Source organism: Onychostoma macrolepis, chromosome 11 (assembly GCF_012432095.1).
Source record: "Onychostoma macrolepis isolate SWU-2019 chromosome 11, ASM1243209v1, whole genome shotgun sequence".
In the NCBI taxonomy this organism is placed as follows: Eukaryota; Metazoa; Chordata; class Actinopteri; order Cypriniformes; family Cyprinidae; genus Onychostoma; species Onychostoma macrolepis.
Genome location: NC_081165.1, coordinates 19,690,749 through 19,706,776, shown reverse-complemented (window position 1 = coordinate 19,706,776; position 16,028 = coordinate 19,690,749). Strand labels below are relative to the sequence as shown.

General features: G+C 38.3%; 1 protein-coding gene across 12 annotated transcripts in view; it reads left to right on the top strand.

The window, feature by feature from the left end:
- Positions 1 to 16,028, top strand: part of foxp4 (forkhead box P4) — a 294,987-nt gene that overhangs the window by 114,756 nt on the left and 164,203 nt on the right. The window contains exon 4 of one of the 12 annotated variants that reach the window (XM_058790701.1): positions 1,687 to 1,723. The exons of the other annotated variants lie outside the window; for them this stretch is intronic. The gene's annotated coding sequence lies outside the window, so the exon portion shown is untranslated. The remainder of the gene's footprint in view (positions 1 to 1,686; positions 1,724 to 16,028) is intronic. 12 annotated transcript variants of the gene reach the window in all.

Below are 16,028 nucleotides of genomic sequence, written 5' to 3'. Positions count from 1 at the left end.
TATGTGACCGCATTACACATTCAAGAGGTATGTGACTGCATTATTTCTACGGAAATGCATGTTTGTGCAGAAAATACTAGGCTCGGAGAGACAAATCTGGCCCACTTTAAAAGATCGGCCATCTGTTTTAACCTGACAATTCTGCTAAAAAATTATGAGGAAAAAAATTTGAAAGCTCCTACTTGATTTTTTCCAACTTTTTTCAAACACCATTCTATCAGAGCAATTTCATATTTACATACATACATTCATATACATATATACAGTACTATGTAAAATTCTTAGGCCATTAGTATTTTCACCAACAAAAAATGGTTTTATACCAGGATATTTTTTCCTATCTTTTGCTGTAGTGTGTCAGCAGGAAATATCAGTTTACATTTCCAAACATTCCTTTAGCTATTACATATAATAATCCAATAATAAGCCTTAAAAATCGTTCTTTTTTTTTTTTTTGAAAAAATACTAATGGCCTAAAACTTCTGCAAAGTATTGTGTACACACATGCATAAAGTCACATTTTAAAGTCACATTAGAATTTTATGACAAACTGAAATGATCAAATTAAAATTAAAAGAGAGAATTTAAATTAATTACACTTAATTAACAACATAATTAACAACATAAAACATATTTCAAAATTAATTATTATGAACGTTTAATAGAAAATTTTAATTAAATGCAATAGTTTTTAACAATGCAATTTGTTACATGTCAAAGCAACAATTTTTTTTTGGCATTAAGTAAACAAATGTTGTACTTAGAAAAGTTTAAATATAACTAATTATTAATTTCTTTTTCTTTTCTTTTTTACTTTTATGAGGAACATTTTTGTTGAATCACTTCCTGTCACATGGGAGTGTCCTTCCTTAAGTCTTCCCGGTGTCATGATGGTTTCATCATCATAATTATCATCATCACAGTCATGCTTTCTCATATATATTTCCTGCAGCCTCCACAGTGCGACCATCACAACTTGCAGTGCGTTCAGAAACCAGACAATTAAACTGAGTCCATGGGATTAGGCTTAATGGCTGTAGGTAGTGCTTCCTGTCTAAAGTGGATTATCCTCAAGGCAATAAATGAAAACCCCATTACAGAAATGGCACCCATGGCTGACACTGTACTCGGCCGCCATCCAACTCTATGCCAGCCTAAATACACACCGGCCACAGTCCCAGGCCCTTATTAGACAGTGGAGGAAATGTTATATAATTCTCTGGTACCGATCCCAAGTTCTTCAGACCAGAAGCAATGCTGTGTTTTTGATTTCTCCATGGGTTTTGTAGAGGTGTTGTAGAGGAATTACTTTGCTATAGAAGTTCTCTTTGTTAAGCATTGACTATCCAGTCACAATATTAGTTTTATCAGGCTGGCAAGTGTCTAAAACACAACATTTCTAAAGAAAGTCTACTAAGAGATATAAACTAAAGCAAAAAAGTGCATTGCTTTTTTCCTGCACTGATATCTCATATTACAACTAAACTGGCTTTAGTTACATCACAGCCATGACATGGTTTGCTACTTGCTAGTCAGTTGTAGGTGTTTCCAGGGGAGAGGCATCTGATTGGACAAAAAGTCTGTGAAGTCATCAACATTTAAAAGACTGTAAATGTTTATTGTACCCAAAAAATGAAAATTCTGTCATCATTTACTTACCCTCATGTCCTTCTTTGTGTTTCACAGAAGAAATTCAGTCATACAAGTTTGGAATGACATGAGGGTGAGTAAATGAGGAGCATGTTAACACACAAAAGTCACATTCTGATTCCAACTTATGATAAAAAAAAAAAAAACATGCATTTTTGCGTGCATTAATACCAGCTGAAACACTTTCTATGTGTGAAAGAATTAGGTCGTCTCCGAGAAAGGCAGTCAAATGCTAAAAAAAGCAAATATGAACGTCTTTGCTAGTGTTAAAGGCTCCAGCATTTTCTATTCGGCCAAATTGGAGCTAGCCACAGGAGGTTAACATTATACAGTTAACCTTCTCACACTCAAAATGTATATGGTTAAACATGCATGCGTCTGCCCAGCGGCACAAAAAGAAGGAGAAAGATAGCAGGGTAACCGAAGCCTAAAAGGTAAAGAGACAGAGGTAATGGCTCCCTGATGAAATCTGATAAAAAGCAATTGAGCTGAAGCATGCGTGCTGCCTCGAGCCACACCTGAACTGTACGTGTGCACGTGTGTGAGTGCATGCATGTGTCGGAGGGGCTAATCAGCGCGGCGCTGAACACCCTTAGAGACAGGTGGAGGGATGTGTGTGTGTATGTGTGTGTGTGTGTGCGGTGGCAGGCCAGCCCAATGGGGGGGCATCCAGAGGTCTAGCTAACTAATGAAGCACAGAAAATTAAACTGGCCTCTCCTCTCCTCCTCTGGGCGGCTGTGGAGACAAAGCACTCGACTAGAGTTTCACATTTGCTAGGGTCTCATCAAAGCTCACACTGAGGTATTTCCACCCCAGAGGGACGGTGCTCTAAATAAGAAATAATTACTCCTTTTTTTGTGCAATGTAAGCCTTAGATTTAGAGCTACGCAATTAATCTCTAAAATTGTCAAGATTACGATTACAGCAGCTTTGATTACTTTTTAGGAGTGTTGTTTACCTAATTCCATTTTGGTTTAAAAATTTCAATTTAGATGTTTGTTTTTTTTGCATTTGCCTTCTTGCATTAATACATTCTAACCAATCATAGACATATTGGAATCCATGGAGTTAGAAAAAAGTCAAAGATTGAATTTTTTTGTGATTGGCCAAAATGCTTAGCAATACTTTTCCTGTGGATCATGGAGGCTTGACGTGTCTTCATATTCAAATGTAGAAAATTCAATGTTTTCGTCATCCTTCAATATGCATACAAATCAGTTATAAATGACATTAAAATCCGTCAGTTTTGTTGAACCAGTCTAAATCAGTCTAATTGAAAAAAAGAAAAAATTCAAAAGTGCAATGTATTTTAATTTGAATTTTCAATTAAACATTAAAAAATAAAGAAAAGCAGTAATCTCGATTAAATATTGAGGTAAATAATCAAAAATGAATCATGCAGTATGTGTACTGAGAATGCGAAAGTTGGCGTGTAAGTTTGAGTGTGAGTTTGGCCGCATGTTTCATTTGAAAGTGCAGTGGATGAAAAGCGTTTCCTCTTCTTTTCCTCTCTGTTGTAGTTAGGAGGTCTGTTTTTGCTCAGTGGCTACACAAATAACAGAGCTGTCATTGGGAGTATCTCCCAGGTACACTTTATCTTCCCCAGCTCTTGAGAAAGAGGTTTGACCTCTATTTGCAAAGGTAACTGAGAGTGTGTTTATTGCAGCTGTGTTTTTTCCAGGCACAGGAAGCAAATACGGAGTGGTGATACAGTATGTGTGGTGAAATCAGCTACACATAACATCCACATTATGTCAGGTTTTTTATTAATTCACACAGAAAGGTCTTTTATTTGCCTGAATGTCCTCCAAAGCCTTTGATTTACGAGTATTTTTTCAGTGAAAGCCAGGTATTTGCGAAAAAAAAAATTGTGAAAAATAGCTATTTTTCCTTAATAATGACAGTGTATTAGCCGGCCAAACGCTGTCAAACCTCCAGGCATTGTCGCCATTATGAGATCAACAGCAACCACATTTAGCGTCTATTGACCAACAACTGGGAATCTTTTTTGTGCCCCTACATTGTGGCTTCACAATATATGTTGTCTTCATCAGCTCTCTCCTTATTTTCTTCTTTTGTGCAGTTTGCGCGCGTTAAGGTAGACATTGTCAGCCTCTACCGCTTTTTATAATTGCAGTCTGAGACCTATTGGGCCGAATAGATTGATTTTTTTCGTTTGTTGAACCGAGAAGCCTTGTGTATTTGCCGTGATTCAGACCCTCCCCGCTTGCTTCTTACAAGCTAACTTTGTCACCATCAAAGCAAAATACTGTAAAATGTAAAAGAAAAGAAGTAGGGGGAAGGAGGTGAAAAAGAATGTTGCCATTCTTCGGCATCTCTTTATGTTCTGCTTTAGCATAATGGTTTGGGTGTGATCTAAAAAGAAAGCAACACTAAGTGTAATATATTTGATTTGATGTGGCGCATTTATCCACTGTGAGGCCTTGTCCTTGGTCAGTGAATGGTACATTGAAAATTTATGGATGTTTTTCGAGTAAATCAAAAGATGCACATCCTGCCTTTTTTAAGAGGTTTGTGCAATGCATTTTTGTTTAAATGCTTGTTTGGATACCAGTGAGACCTTTAGGGGTGTTTTTTCGTCATTTTATATTGTAAAGGCAAACTCCCCATTTGATTTAGACAGTACATCCGTGGTTGTAAGGAATAATACAAACCTGAAGCTCAAAGACAAGGCCGCTTTGAGCATCACCTTTCAGCCAGCAGAGTTCTCCTCTAAGAGTCGCCCACTTATGAGGCTCTGCGCCATTCAGTATATCAATAATACTTTACAATCCAAGCACCTGGAGGATCTTGCCTTCTCTGAACCAAAAAAGAAAAGACTGAAAGTAGAAGACTTTGGCTTGGAAACCTGAGAGGAATCAAAGTAGTGGACCTGCTATGAAATTGGATAAAAAGCAATTGAGTGGAAGCATGCAACAAGAACAAAGAGACAACAACAAATCAGAGCAGAGGCATTGCGGCATAGGATCGAGGTAGTTGGCGGCAAATCTGCAAATAAAACTATCTGCTATTGAACTTAAATGCTCCTCACACTTATCTGTGGTTTTATACATTGGCATGAGTGAACAACTGCTTTCTCTTCAAACGCTGCTCAATGGCTGGGCTCCCAAGCAAGGGGTCAAGGTTTGACTAGTTAACAGGGCCCAGGTTGTCCATGCTAGTAGAATGAGGTGGCACACTCCTCAAGAGACTAATACATAATAATAATTTTTAGTTTTCCTTTTTTTCTCTTGACAAAAATGTCCCTGTAATGCTATTTAAAGGTTCCTAATTTTCTTTTGCAGGTCTCCTACACTAGGACAACATGCATCCAAGGTCAAAAAACACATAATATACATTGCAGCATTACCTCTTTTTTCACAGTTTCTGAAACGAGGTCTCTCTAAACCCCTCTTTTCCGAGAGCGTACTCCACTCTTATTGGTCAGATGGTCCAGTCTGTTGTGATCACTCTACTGCTTACAGTGCGTATCGGAAACAAAATGCCCATTACCATATCTGAATTCAGATTCTGAGGCTTCCTCGTCAGTTGAATACACTCTGATTCGAACTGTGACAAAGGTGTCAGTTGTACCGTATAAATTTGAGCCTGAGTCTAATATATATTGTAGACAGGGCCCCTTCTGTGAAACCGCAGTAACAGGTGGTAACAGCGTCTTTTCTGAACCAAATCTTCTAGGCCTCCGCTACAACTATAGTGTTTGAGGACAGGTCAAATTTTTTAATGGTCAGCCAATGAAGACCATAGGGCGGGCATTATGCACATTTGTTACAATTTATTGAAGGTTCGTGTAGGAAGTAAGGCTGGAATTACTGGCAACTCGTTTCAGGCAGTTCACAATTAGTTCTTTCTTTTGGGAGACAGTAACTTGTCATGCACTGTGTTACACATTACGTAAGTAATATTTCATTTGAATTCATTTAATTTAACTGACTAAAATGGCATCTGATTTTAACTGGTTAACATTTATTTATTATCATTTTATTTGAGATCATGCAAATCAAGACATTATTGACTATAATTGGATTATTTTAAACAATCATATTTTTTCTAGATTTTTTTTTTTCTTATAGCGCCATACTCGCCCCCCTCAAACTCATCAATCTCTTGTGGCCATTCTCTTTCTCCATCCCCTCTTTCTCTCTTTCCTCAGTCTCGGGGCTGTGCACATTAGAGTACTTTTTAAAAAGCAGTTGATGTTGCAACTGAAGGAACACGTACAGTATAGTGTAGACGTGTGTCTCATACACACTCCCACCCACGCCCATCCTACTCCCTCTGTACCGCATCTGTATTGACACCTCGTTAATGATCTGATGGTGTGTTGATGGAGACTGTTTTTGGAGAACTGTTTTTGACTTCTGCATGATAATGAACATCTCTTCCAAAGTTTTGCAGCTTCTGGACCTTCTCATAACCTCGACAACAGTCTCTCGTGCACTAGGGTGTTAAAGCAAAATCAATATACTGTACGTGCTTTCACTTGCATCCTGACGTTTCTTGACTGATTAATCCATTGTTGACTACTCCACGGTGCAATATCATGTTTTATATATTATATTATATTATATTAGAAAATAATCTGATATCATATAATGATTTTATACATGTAAAAATAACCATTTATCCGTATTCTCTTCTTGACATCACAGCTTACAATTGTTTAAACAAGTAAATGTATTATATTATGCAGTATAATTTTATATTTGATTAAATTAGATGATCTGATGTTCTATAAGTGCCTGTTTATTTTTTACTTTGTAGAATTTAATAAGCGTGAAAAGTTACATGCATTTATCTGTCTGCTGTTCTTAACAATTAGGACAGATTTTTGTCATTTTTCTGCTCCTCCATTAACCCCTTTACATTTACAACTCAAGCGATTCCCTCAAAAAGTTTTTTGCTCCCATGAGCAAAGAAAATGAAAGTCGTTTTAGAGGTGAACAAAGGCAAAATTTTTCCTTTGGAATGACTTGTAATGATAAATTGCTCACAATAACACCAGGAATGTGTATTTACAAAGTAAACAGGGTCCATGAAGATTTCATGCACACTAAGGTGGTGAAAACTGGTCTCGTCCACACTGGCTGGATTACTCCTCTTTCATCCAGGCCCTTCTGAGCACTGGTGTGACTTTCGATAAGCTCTCGCCCCAACTTGCGATAGACAGAGAGACAGAGCGGTAGATTAGAGAAGGGTTCTGCTCCCGTCTGACGGGTTTAAGATACAAAGGTACGTTGGGCCTGTGATTCCAGCTTTCCCTGCAGGAACTCTCTCCACACTCCGTCAAACTCAAAGCTAGCTGCGTGCAGGTAACACAAGTTTGTGTGAGAGTTTGCAACAGCGTAAACCAAACAAAACATGAAACGCCGCTCCAGCTCCGTTTCATCTGTACAAGACTCCCGGGCTGTTTGGGAAGAAGAAAGGAAGTTATTTTTCTCCGCTTTTTTCGCGTGAAAGACTTTCCTTTGGCAGATTGGGTAGGAAAATGAAGAGATGATTGTTTTAGAGGAATGTTGTTGGTTCAATAGCAACATTAGTGTAGCCTGTTCAAACCGTACGCTTGCAGATAAACGCACACTCCCTTTTAAAAGTTTGCACAACTCGGGCCTGATAAGCAAACATCCTTTTCAGTGTGTTCATTGGTGTGCCTCAATGAAAAGTATTTCCGCGTTGCAGCATTGTAAAACCTGGGAAAAAGTTAGAGCTGTTTGAGCACAAAAAACGGAGGCCTGTTTCTCTCCCCGTACGAGCTTTCATCATTTGCCGCAGTTTTTCGGTAAATAAGACGACGTCTTTGTAACCCCTCTTCCCCATTTATGATAAGACTTAAACAGAGGTCTGCGTTCCTACATTCGTACACACACGTGTGCTCACACACTCAGATACTATTGTTACCGTAGCTATAATTGCTAAAAGACAATTGTGGCTGTCTGTGGGGCTTTGTTGTCAGTTGGGTGCCATGCCAACCGCAGCAGGAGAACTGTCTTCATGTTATCTGCCTTGATATAGGAATTAGCAAATTATGCAGAGAATTCATTTCAATACATTTGGCCAAATGAACAGCTTATGTGAACAGGGCCATAGTCTGCAGACTATTTTCAGTGCTGAGAATGGATTTAAATCTGGTAGAATGTTTAATGGTAATAGTACCACACTATTATTGATAGCTCCCCCCAACACACACACAAAATCGGTCTAAACCGTCTGAAACGGTTTGCGAGCAGCACAGATCTACAAGGTCTCAATCAAAACTCACTTATGGACAATCCTGACAGTTACTCCTACTCAAAATGAGCCAAAATACTGGCGCATATGTTCCTGTGATGCTGGTTTTTGCCAATTCATTCAGCGCTCCAGTTCCTCCAGCAGTCACTGACTCAGACTGAAGTCTGATGAGCTGGTGAAAAGGGCATACAAATTTAAAGTTTTTATGGTTTTTCATTGTTTATGTGAAAAGGTAAGCTCGTTTATTCACTTCATATGATTTAGACATGTAAAACATCCACATTTTTTGGCGCTTTAAAAATTGGAACTGTCCAAAAGAACCAGTTTGCGGAAAGAATCTGACTTTCCTACCAAAATATAAAAATGTTATGATATGCCATGTGTTGGGATTGTCATTGACATGCCTAACAACACCCCTTAGCCATGACTGTATTCGGTTAATTAATTCAGCATGGTTTTGGTTATGTGTAACTTTTAGCACACTCCAAAATGACTATTAAACCATTATAAACTATACAAAAAATGCAGCTCGTGTATTGTGTGTATTGCATGTTGTTTGGTTGATCTGAGGTGTGAAGATCAGACTTCTCCTGTTTTTACCCTCGGCTTTGTGTGGTGTTAGTCATAGGGTGTCCATTTCTGGCCAGTGGCTATGAGAGCCGAGTTGTGGGTGTTGAGGTAATGTCAGCATTGAGAAGAATTATCAGTTTTTTTCCCCCCGTGCTGTTAGATGCCACACTATCTTCTTTTTGTGAGGACAGTCGCCCAAGGCTTGTTTGTTGGGTCGCCATTTGAAATTCATCCTTCGCTTCAGATGTGAGGGATCTTTTGGGCCTTGAGCGATGTTTTATCTCTGAATGTGTGGCAAGTCTTCCGTCTTGTTCTCTTAGATGTGACTGAGCATCCGCCCACTTGGTCTTATTTTTGTTTGAATTGTCAGTCAGCAACATGTGTCATTTATCAGTGTTTGTGGAGAATGAAATCGTCTGTGAAAGAGTGAAAGCCAGCATTTTGCCTTAATGATGCTCATAGTTTAGATCCATATGGTGCGTTTGCTGTTAACAGATTAGCATATTTTCTCTCAGTCATATATCACACACGCAGAGCTTTTATGGTTTACCACAGTTATTGATTTTACTCCGTTAAGGGTCTCATTTTTCTTCCTTCACATGAGGTTCACATGTGTATCTCCAAGAGGTTTCGTGTAGCTTTATTTTTGTTCTGTAAAAGTCATTTTCGTTGAATGTAAAATGATTTGAATATGCAGATGTGCCATTTTGACAAGCAAGCACTTTGATAAGGTTTGATTAATAATAATTAACATATTAACCTTACAGTAATTGTCTGCCACACTGGGAGACATTATTCACGTTTGAGAGTATATGGCATTTTAGCCTTGTTCATGCTGCTAGAAACTTTTTCGTTACTAGTTGTTCGCTATTTGGCGTTATTAGTTCTGGTTGCCAAAGTAAAGGTTATACAGGATACGTCCCTGGGCATGCTCACAACTAGTCACAAACTTGCTGCATGCTCATATAATTGGAAGTAGTGAAGGAAAGTGCGACTCATTTCTGTGGTCCCTCTCTTCCAAACAGTTTGTTTCAATTAACTGTTTAAAAAACCCTTTCAATAATTATTTTACATAAACAAGCATGACATATGTATATGCATGCTTTAAAACATTCCAATAAAGCAACAAATAGGCACATTTTTTATTATTAAGATGTATGTTTTTGTATTCTATCCTAGTTCATGTCGTTGCAGCCATGATTCAGTTCATATAAAATAATTAGCATGAACAAGAACACGTTTTTCCATGTTTTAATAAAATGTTTATCAAAACTAAATATGTTAATTAAATGTTTATTAAATCGAATTAAACAGTTAATTAAAGCTAACTACCAGCTCCTTGTCCTTGGCTCAGTTCTTGGCTCATTGCGAAAAGAATATGTCCATAAAAGAGATGGTTCTTGGTTCATTGAGTCTAAGTCTGATTCGTGAATGAACTATTCAGGCAGATGTTGGCTGCATCTAAATATGCATATTTCCTTACTGTATAGTAGTGGTAATGACGACATGATGAATGTAGTATGTCCAGATTACATTCATACTATATAGAACATACTTTTTTAAACAGTTCACAAGTACCTATACTATTTTGGATGCAGCCTTTTTGAACTTTTTTAATCAATTTATTGAAAATAACAATTCATAACAATTTATTCACAAACTAAGTCCCCTGAATTTAAGTCATTTCGCCTCTGGCTTAACTGTTGTGTATGTGTGTGTGTGCATAAAAGTGTGAATAGCACAGGTACAATATAAACATTTTGTAACAGTTTGTGCATGTAGGTTCGAAATTCATTTTGAAAGTCAGAAGAAGATTCCAGAATATTCGCATTATGTGTGTAGCATGTTAGCACTTGTTTCTTTGAGTGATAGCTCTTGTAGCTCTAAATGCATCTTGCACACTACACACCCTTCAATAATACACTTCTTCAGTTTACACACATTGCCTTCACATCATTTCCTAAGAATGTCATGGGCAAAATGCACTTATGCTGCCTAATAATGCAACTGAAACTGGCAGATCTAAACAGATCTAGTATATGTATGTCTGTACACTCACCAAAATAGAGACATCAACTTATATGAGCACTCATATTAGTACCAATTAACTCGTGCACTGTTGTTTATGGTTCATAAATTCAGTAAACAGGGCTTTCAAAACATCTTTATTACACCACGATGCCAAAAACCAGCTCAATGGCTGTCTCCGATGGAGATTAATTATTATATTTACGACATCCACATGACAGTTTTACATCATAGTCATCTGCTGATGATGTAATCACACAGCAGATCATAATGCAACAGTCGGGTTCCGGAAGTAAAAACTATTTATATTCTCCATAGAGAAATTGATTTTTAACAAACTTTTAAAAACAGACCTACTGTGAGTGCTAAGGTTGTTAATTGATGGTATTGATGGCTTTTGTTGAAGCCATCCGTTTGAATTGTTTCAGCTTATTTTTAATGTAATTTAACAACTGAATTTGTGAAACTACACACTGGCATCTGTGGTTCCATGAAGAACCTTGGAATCCATGGAACCTTTCCATTCCACAAAAGTTTCTTTATAGTGAGAAATAACAAAAAGTTCTTTAGGTGATTAAATCACACTAAGATAAAAAGGTTATTTTAAGAACTGATCACTCTGGGTTCTTTGAGGAACCAAAAAATGGTTCCTCTATGGTATTGCTGAAAAAGCCCTGTTTTTGAACCTTTATTTTTAAGAGTGAATGATGATGTACAGAAGATTCCACCAATCAGTCACAGCGAGCAAATGGTGCCAAAAATCTTGCAGGAAACTCAGATTGCCATGAATCACCCAAATTACGCAATCGAGTTGGTTTTTCTGAGCTGTCAGAATACTGTCATATTTTGCAAGAAACTTCAAATATATATTTTCTCTAGGTAAAATAAACACCTTTTAATTAATAGTTTTGTATTTCTCCATTGTTTTTAATTTGTTTTTCGCAATGTTTCATGGGATTGTAGTTCTTTCACTCACCAAAAGCCGTCTTTAATGTATGTCTGATTTTCCCACAACAAGAGGACAGTGCTAAAAACAAAGATCATTTTGTGATCTGATCAGTCAGTCACATTTGAAGGCAGTTTAAAATTCATAATGAAGTTTTCATTTTATGATTTGGTGGTAAAATGTGTGGAGGATGGGGTTCGGGACCCCCCAAGAGCCCTGACACAATTTGAGCACTCGCTATTATTAATGGTAAAAATGTTTCACACTCATTATATCTCTGTTTTTTCTCTTTCTGTCTGTGATTGGTGAGGTGAAACGCAGGTCAGTGTGTTACTCATCAGACTGCAGGAAATGACCCACTTCCTCTGACTCTGGATCAGCGGGGTCTAGTACAGCTGAGTCAGATCACTCACCAGCTTCAAACCAGCCCGTTTTTGCGCTGCTACTGTAGATCCTGACAGAAATATCAAATATAAAGTGAAACATGTAGTGATTTGGTAAACGTTTGTAGTCCACACATTCAATGACAAGTAAACATCTCTCCTGTGTGCGTTTTTCTCCACCCCAACAGCTCCAGAGATCTAAAGGCCAGGCCGAAACATCTGTTTTACAAATACAGCTTCTCAAAAAATGTAACATGCCTATTTGCAGATAAACAAATAACACTGTCAAACCGTCTAGAGGTTTCCTCCCAATGTGAAATGACCGTTTCCTACATTCAACTGTCAGAACAGGAGTGTGTAACATGCTGAAGTGTGTACCGATACGCAAAGGGTCGAGGCTGTGGCTGTCAGCAAGCCGTCAGCCCCGAGTGACGATTCCCCCTTCGATGTCAAGAGGAGGCCCTGGAGGGTGTGTTGTGCTCACCGTGTACAAAATCATACGGCGACCCCCTCTCTCCCTCCCCCTGCATGAGACAGCTCGCCATGCCTGGCAGGCCTTTAAGGAGCCCCCTTTAAAGACTCCCAGAGGGAAAGGCCATCAAAACAATTTGGAGGAACCGCAAGCACACTGTCATCCGTGAGACCCTCAGACAGAATATCTCAATGGAGTACTCATGGTCTTGAATAGAAAAGGGTGGGGTATTAATATTAAACAGGGGTCTCTAATAGAATCCTGACCAACAGCAGGATGGGGATGGGGGATTTGGGCCAAATATGCAAAACTAGGATGAATAGAGTATTTGCATACACATGTAGATGGAAAGAGGCAGTGGAGCCACTTAACATGTGCTTATTAGCTGTGTGTGCATGCATGTGTGTATTTGTAAGTGTGTGAGTGGCAGCCGGTTTGGGACGGCCTTTGTATACCACAAATTAAGATGGTTATAAAACAGATTGACTAAACTCTGGTTGGATGAGCTGTTCAAAGTCATAAATTGTTGATAAACCAAGCTATTCCTAGGATTATTATTTGTAAATTTGACTATGAATTAAACATTGGTTTTTGATCTGAGGTAAATAAATGTATGCACTAATGTTCAAAGGTTTCATTAAAATGTCATTTAGTCCTATGATGGCTAAGCTGAATTTTCAGAAGCCATTAAAAAAATGTACTGATCCCAAACTTTTGAGTGGTAGTGTATTTGTGTGTATGTGAGACTGGAGATGTGTCAGACAAATGACTCTCTTTCAAATCTGTGTTTTGTGTGTGTGCTTGTTTCTTTATTATAATTTACATTTACATTTACATTTAGTCATTTAGCAGACGCTTTTATCCAAAGCGACTTACAATTGGGGAATACATCGGCGATTAATCTTGAAGAGGCAATCAGACATCTGAAGTGCTTGCAACACCAAGTCTCAGACATTGTTCAAATAAATACAAACTACCAAAGGAAGGAATAAGTAAAGATAATTTTTTTTTTTTTTTTTTTTTTAATAATATATAATTGACATGGGGGGATTTAAAACAAGCAGAAAGAGAGAAAGACATGGAAGAATCAGTTTTCTATTGATGTCGGGTTGCCAGGTGTGTGTACATGTGAAACCAACATCCACCAACACATAAAAGGCAACATCTTAATAGCTGGAGTATTAGAGTTGGCATATCAAATCAAGTTGATATTTAAACCACACAAGAGAGAAAGTCAACAGATGCCAAGTAGTGCATATTGTGTCTATACAGGTGTATTTACAGTCAGTTCACACACTTGTTCTGAGAGCAAAAGGGCTTGTGTTGAAGGAATAATAGTGAAGTGAATAGCTCATGTTAGTTCATCCGAATCTGAATTTCTAAAGATATTTATTTACAGTAGGTAAGATTATTTTATTGATACTGTTTGTTGCTTTTATATTTTCTTTTTAATTTTATTTATTGAATTTTTAAATACTTATTCTTTTTTTGTTTTTGTTTTTTTACGTGGCCCTAAAATGCTGTTGTAATCTCACAAGTTACTTTTCACAAAGATCTTAAAAAGTTTCTTTGGCAATGATCATCTCATTTTGCAAGGTTTAAGTATTAACTTACTATTACGCTTGAAGTGGTTCAGCTGAAACACGCATATTCACACATGAACACACACTCAAATGCGAAGGCTTCTAAACACTACCAAGTATAATAACTCAGTTTGCCTTGAAGCAAAAGTTCCTTTTGTCTGTCTAAGCTCTTAGCATCTACCTGCCCACTTAGCTACAGATAGTCATATCATAAAGCCTTAAGCACAATCTCAGAGGACAGACCCTATTAATGCAATCCCACTTCTCTAGCCACAGGAAGTCTTATCCTGTATGTAGATAGGGGGATTTAAGCTCTCATTGCAGTGTTCTACATAATGCCGTTGCTCACTTGGGAAGTTGTGTTTTGCTCGATTTGACTTTAAGTAGTCCTCGCTCATAGATAAGGAAACGGAGTGTGTTCTCAGATTGGACAACTTTTTTCAGTCGGTTGTGACAAGTTGTTGTCAACTTGTGTCCCTTTGGTGGGTAACCAGGGTCAGAAATGAACAGGGGGTTGGGGCCATAATATCACCAAAAGTGTCAAAAATGTCCTTGAAATGAAAAAATACCTCTAAATCTAGGCTAAGAAATGAACTTATTATTCTTATTAAGAATTCACGTTAATGAATTGATTTGACTGAAGTATTTGACATTAACAGATGTATATTTTTATACTAAATAAAAAAAAGCATGTATCAACGGTGACATAGCACTTTCCATAGGTCGAGTGTTTTGCACTGGATTGTCAATTTATGCCGTGTTGAACCACTGTAGTTGTTAGCAGCAAAATATTTGCTTGTGGCCACTTCATATTCTCTCCCAAATTGATTCTGTGCCTCCTCAACCCCTCGATTACAAAGGGTTAACAGCAGTGCTTTTGTAATAGGTTGTTTGTATATAATCTTGTTTTGTCATGGGCGTAAATAGGCAGTTTATTTAACAAGTCAAATGGGAGGAACAGCAGCAAGTGTTTTTTTCCTCTTTTTTTTTTATTCCCCTTTGTCCCATTCTTCTCTCTAGGCAAACGTTTAAAGCAGAAAATAATAATGGCAATAATAAACAGGACTGGAGATAACGCTGGCGCAATCGTCTGAGACTTCCCAGCACTAGCGTGTGGCTTTGTAGTGCTTAGCCACGCGGAGAGAGAGAGAAGGAGAGCGGTGGGCGGCAGTTATTTTACATGATATTAAACACTTGAAAGCGCCCAGCCATCGAGAAGCACGGAAGTCGGCAAAATTAAAGGAACGCTGGGGAGAAAGAGAGAACATAGGGAGGACTAAAATTGTAAATATGCTAGGGTAAAGGGATGCTAAAGTTATCTGGCTAAGCGCTGTCAGGCCGCCCATTGTTCGGTGAGGTGATAAAAGGCAATTTCCCGCTTTTTCCTCGCCGCACGCGCAGCGCTTAATTTGAGGGCCATTTTCTGTGACAGTGTTGACAGTTTAAACATATCTCCCCCTTTTTTCTCTCGGGCTTTGTTGTCTTTTCCCCGCAAAGCTGCTTGTTGTATTCACGCTGCTGTTTATTAGTCTATAACCCTCTTGTATCGCATGTTCCTCTCAAGGCTGTAACAATGCTTGCCATGGGGCCTTTAATACCTGTCAGCTCCTGCCAATGGGAGCCCAATTTGTTTCATATTCAAATTCCCTGTTGGGAAGATTTGTTTTTCTCTTCTGCTTCCTTAATCTTCTTCCCCGCAACAGAGCTGCGCCTCAATTTGAGGTGACACAGAAAATATGGCTTATCATCGCACTGTGAAAGCGATCCCATTAGGTTGCTACAGCTTTCAAGTGAGCATGTAAATAGTGAGCGGGGATCAGGGGAGAGTAATTGACATAGATGCTCTCATTCAGAGCAGGGCTTCCCCTTGTAATGCCTTTTTGCTGGAGCAAATAAACTCCGCTCCCGCTGCTGTCAGTCGTGGCATGCGCTTTTCAATGGACTGGAGCTTAATGGCACGATTTTCATCCAGAGAGTCTCAAACGTGCATTTGCTGCTGCTGGTTACGACCACCGTTGTTGTCCTGTGAGCAATGTTGTCAGTTAATTAGACAGCCGTGTTAATTTCTAATGATTAATTCTCACTTTATTTTCAACCAACCAGATAATGCTTGAACTGTGCCGCTGCTGAATCCACATCACCACAG